At 43.2% G+C, this 5,484-nt stretch overlaps 1 non-coding gene across 1 annotated transcript; it reads left to right on the top strand.

Annotated features, from left to right (window-relative positions):
* The first annotated feature begins 2,388 nt into the window (after positions 1-2,388).
* LOC112752653 (small nucleolar RNA R71) lies at positions 2,389-2,495 on the top strand. The gene has a single exon (XR_003177079.1). It is a non-coding gene; the product is annotated as a small nucleolar RNA R71 (small nucleolar RNA).
* Positions 2,496-5,484: the final 2,989 nt, after the last annotated feature.

Genomic DNA, 5,484 nt, shown 5'->3' on the forward strand with positions numbered 1-5,484 from the left:
AGGGAAAAGTGATCCTTTCTGGTGGCCTCATTAAGCTTCCTATAATCAATGTACATGCACCACCCGGTCACCATTCTTGTAGGTATCAGCTCATTCTTCTCATTCGGTATAACAGTGACCCCTCCTTTCTTTGGGACTACTTGCACAGGGCTTACCCAAGGACTGTTTGAGATGGGGTAGATCACCCCTGCTTGCCACAACTTTAATACTTCTTTTTGAACCACTTCATTCATGGTTGGATTCAGCCTTCTTTGTTGCTGTCTTGAGGGCTTAGCACCTTCTTCGAGTAGTATCTTGTGCATGCACATTGAAGGGCTGATTCCTTTTAAGTCTGTAAGCGTCCAGCCTATGGCATCCTTGTGCTGTTTCAGCACTTGGATAAGTTCTTCTTCCTGCTCCTCACTCAAACTTGAATTGATGATCACCGGGTAAGTGTTGTTGTCACCCAAATATGCATATTTCAAGCTTGGTAGTAAGGTCTTCAGCTCGAGTTTTGGTGCATCTACTTCCTTGCTGTCTTTGGGGTTCAACATGATTGAATTCTCCATGGTTCCTTGTGGTAGTTCTCCACTTGATGCTTGCTGTTCTAACTCAATAGTTCCTTCACATTATTCTTCTTCCAAAACTTTTTGAACTATCTGTTCTATGGTGTCCATAATCATGCATTCTCCTATGGATTCCTTGGGGTAACTCATTGCCTTAAAGACATTGAAGACCATCTTCTCTTCATGTAATCTCAAGACTAATTCCCCTTTTTGTACGTCAATGATGGCTCCAGCAGTAGCTAGGAATGGCCTTCCTAGGATAATTGATGTATTAGCCTCTTCTTCCAGATCCAATACAACAAAGTCGGCTGGGAAAATGAATTCTTTCACTTTCACTAACAAGTCTTCCACTACCCCATGTGGGAACTTGAAGGTTCTGTCAGCCAATTGGAGTGTCATTCTTGTTGGCTTGGCTTCCTCAATCTTCATCCTCTTCATCATGGTTAGGGACATGAGATTGATGCTAGCTCCTAAGTCACACAAGGCCTTCTCAATATTGATATCCCCTATGATGCAGGGGATTTGGAAACTCCCTGGGTCTTTCATTTTTTGGGGTAGCTTCCTTTGTATTATGGCACTACACTCCTCAGTTAGCACTATGGTCTCTTTTTCTCCCCAGTTTCTCTTTCTTGTCATGAGCTCCTTCAGAAATTTGGTATAGAGTGGCATTTGCTCCAATGCCCCAGCAAATGGTATGTTGATTTGGAGCTTCTTGAAGATCTCTAAAAATCTAGAGAACTGGCCATCCTTCCCATCTTTCCTCAGCCTTTGTGGATATGGTGCCTTTGGCACATAAGGCTTTAAGACTGGCTTTGGTGATGATGGGGTAGGGGTCTCCTAGTCATTCTTGTTTTCAGGCTATTCTGCATCTCTTTTTTGTTGGTTGCTCTGGCTTGGGGTTGCTTCTTCTACCACCTTTCCGCTTCTAAGTGTGATGTCTTTGCATTCCCCTCTTGGGTTAGCCATGGTATCACTGTAAAATGTATGTGTAGACAAAGGAATTTTCTTAGATAGAATCCCCACTTGTGCTTCCAATTTTGAAATGGCTGCACCTTGATTCTTCAGATTTGATCTGTACTCTTCTTGATTGGCATCTATCCTTTTGTCAACTTATGTTTGTCTCTCCAAAAGAGTGGAAATAGCTCCTGTCAACTGTGCTGACAGTTGTGCTATTACAGTTTCTACTCTCTCAAAGTTGCTCTTGATCTCACATGGTTGTATGGTTGAGGTTGATGTGTCTTAATGGTGGTTGTTGTGTATTTGTTGAGTGGAATGATATGATGTGTTTTATGCATTATGGTAGCGTCTGTTATTGTTTGATTGATGGTTGGGGTTGTGATTGTGGTATTGATTGGCTTGGTATGGCTTTGTGTGGTCTTGATTGTGGTTTTGTTGGTTCTCCCACCTAAAGTTTGGGTGGTTCTTCCAACCTGCATTGTATGTCTTGGAGTTTGGGTCATATGGAGGTCTAGAATTATTCACATAATTAGCTTGTTCCCATTCACCTTCGACTTCTGGTGCATCCCCTTCTTGTTGGGGAGTTTGGACTTAGATGGCTGAGACTTGATTACTCTCCATCTTCTTGGTCAAGGCAGCTAGTTGTGCAGTGATCAATTTGCTTTAGGCCAGCAAGGCATCCATTGAGTTGAGCTCTATCACTCCTCTCTTTTGAGTTCTTTCTGAAGCATAGAAGTACTCATTCTCGGCTACAGTCTCTATGACATCTATGGCTTCTTCAATGGTTTTCTTCTTATTGAGTGAGCCTCCAGAAGAATGATCTACTGCTTGCTTTAACTCATATGGCAGCCCTTCATAGAAGATGTGTAGTTACACCCACTCATTGAACATATCAGGTGGGCATTTCCTTATCAAATCCTTGAACCTCTCCCAGGCTTCATAGAGTGTTTCACTGTCTTGCTGTCTGAAGGTTTGCACCTCAGCTCTTAGCCTGTTGACTCTCTGCAGAGGGTAGAATCTTGCTAGAAATTTATTTACAACATCATCCCATGTGGTTAAACTCTCCTTGGGAAATGCTTCCAACCACTTTGCTGCTTTGTCTCTGAGTGAGAAAGGGAACAAAAATAGCTTATAGGTGTCAGGGTGCACACCATTGGACTTTACAGTGTCACAAATCCTCAGAAATGTAGTGAGATGTTGGTTTGGGTCCTCCCGGGCTCCTCCTCCATATGAACAATTATTCTGGATAAGTGTGATGAGTTGAGGTTTCAACTCAAAGTTGTTAGCATGGATTGTTGGTTTGAGGATGCTGCTGCCACAGTTTCCTGGATTTGGGTTGATGTAGGAGCCTAAAACTCTCCTCTAATATTGTCTTGTACTTTTTCATCCATTGTCGTTATCAGATCCTCCTCCACTGGTTCCTCTCCAACTATGCCTTTGCCTTTTTCTTTTCTCCTTAATCTAAGGAAGGTCCTCTCAATTTCACTATCAAAAGAGGATGAAGTTTCTCCCCTTCTACCTGTCATACATTCAACAAACAGCAAGATTAGTGGTTAACTTGGTTGATGCAATTAATCAAACAGTTAGAAGGATGGAAATATGAACAATGAATAGCTAAAATGATCAAAGTAAAAACAAAGAAAACAGAGTGGACAGAAAAGTAAAGAGCTAAAAGGTAAATAACAAGGAAAAAAATGCTTAATCTAGCTCTCCAATCAATTTAATTATTGTCAAATTCAGATCAACCCCCAGTAATAGCGCCATAAAACTTGATGAGCCGAATTCACACCCCATTATAAAATTTGTGAATCCGTTCTTTTCACAAGTGCACCAAAATTATCGTCAAGTAATAACCTACAGTGGAGTGGGATCATATCCACAGAGATTGATAGATTTGGGCAATTTTAATTAATTGGTGAATTAGTCAAGCTAAGAAGAATAGATTGTGATTACAGAATTGTAAATGTGCAGAAATATAAATGACTCAAAAAGTAAAGAAAAGCAGTAAATAGCAGAATTGAAAATGACAAGAAAATAAAGAGCAGAAACTTAAATGACTCAATTGTAAATGGGAATGGGGAATTACAGAATGTAAAGAACGCTATAAAGAAAGTGGAAGATAAGAATAAGAGAATTCATTGAGTTCAGGAGATGTTGTCTCTTTGGATTAAATCCAACTCATATCCTCTTCAATCATGCAACTCATTGACCTCTTGGCAATCATGATTGATTGAGCCCCAATCCCTTGGTGACTCAATCTCTCAGATCTTGATCAATAGCCAATTCCTTGGTCTAATTGCTCATGAAGAGAGATATGTTTGATCCCTGATTATACCACACATCATCATAGATCCAAGTAGAGGGAGAATTTTATGTCACCATATCCAAACACCAAAACTCATATCCTACTCAAGTGTGAGAAGGGATTTCTAGCATGGTTTCATGTTTCCTTTTCCAAGGTTTCCATGAAACCCATTTTGTATTCAACCCCTTTTCCAAGGTGATTGAACACTAGCATGAAGAACGAAATTCCTTCTAGCAAATCAAAGAGAAGATGAAGAGAAGAAGAAATTCAAAATCATTAATCCATCAAGTACAACAGAGCTCCCTCTCTCAATGAGAGGGAATTTAGCTACTCATAGCTCAAGAAAAAGTAAAAGATGGAAAAATAAATCTCACTATGCTTCAACTAATAGCTCAACTGCTTAACCCCTTCTTCAGTACTTTCAAGGGGTTTTTATACTACTCCTAGGACTAGCAAATAAAGAAAATACAAAAGTGAAAGTAAAATTATATTTTGGAGGGAAAAGAAACTCAATAAATGTGATCTCACAGCTGGCGTGTGGTTAGCGCTTCAGTGGCGTGCCACGCCTCACTCTGAATCTGAATTGGTGTGCCACGCCCAATCCTCAAGTGGCACATCTCCCTTCATTGATCACCCTGGCGTGCCATGCCTTCGAGCCCAAGTGGCATGCCCATGCCTTTTTAAAGACTTGGATAGCCTGGCGTGCCACGCCTTCGAGCCTAAGTGGCACGCCCAGGCCTTTTTAAAGACTTGGATAGCCTGGTGTGCCACGCCTTCTAGCCTAAGTGGCACGCCCAGGCCTTTTTTCTCCTCTTCTTAGCTTCTGAAAAGTTAAACTGGTGTGGCACGCCCTGGGTTTGGCGTGCCACGCCCATTATGTGTGCTTGGCCTTCCTCTCTGGAAAGTTGAACTAACGTGCCACGCCCAGGGTTTGGCGTGCCACGCCCTTCATGTGCTTGGCTCCTCTGCTTGGCGTGCCACGCACAGAACTCAAGTGGCACGTCCATGTCTTCTCTTGGGTGATTGGTGATGATGGCGTGCCACGCCTGGGACTCAAGTGGCACACCCAAGTGATTTTTAAAGCTGGCATGCCACGCCTTCTATACCAAGTGGCACGCCCATATGGTTGGCCTTGTTTTTCCCTCTCTGGAAAATATAACTAGCGTGCCGCACCCAGGTTTTGGCATGCCACGCTCATCATTTGCCTTGGTTCCAGTACCTGGCGTACCAAGCCCAGCATTCAAGTGGCACGCCCAGTTAGGAATCTTGAGCAGGCGTGCCATGCCTTCGACACCAAGTGGCACGCCCAGCCTTTGCTTTGGTCTTCTTTGTACCTTGGCGTGTCACGCCCAGATGCTCAAGTGGCACGCCCAAGTAAGGGTGGAAGCTTGGCGTGCCATGCCTTCGACCTCAAGTGGCATGCCCAGCCTTTTTAGTCTTCAACTTTTCTCTGGAATTTTGTACTAGCGTGCCACGCCATGCTGCTCAAGTGGCACGCCCATTCATTTGTGTCCTTCTTAGCTTGGCGTGCCACGTCTGGGTCCTCAAGTGGCATGCCGAAGTGATTTTAAAGCTGGCATGCCACGCCTTCGATGCTAAGTGGCATGCCCATGGCTTAAGTGGTGAGTTTGGCATGCCATGCCCCTTTGGTGGCCTTCATTGTTGCTCTCTGGAAAG

This window comes from Arachis hypogaea, chromosome 15, assembly GCF_003086295.3.
Source record: "Arachis hypogaea cultivar Tifrunner chromosome 15, arahy.Tifrunner.gnm2.J5K5, whole genome shotgun sequence".
Classification (NCBI taxonomy): domain Eukaryota; kingdom Viridiplantae; phylum Streptophyta; class Magnoliopsida; order Fabales; family Fabaceae; genus Arachis; species Arachis hypogaea.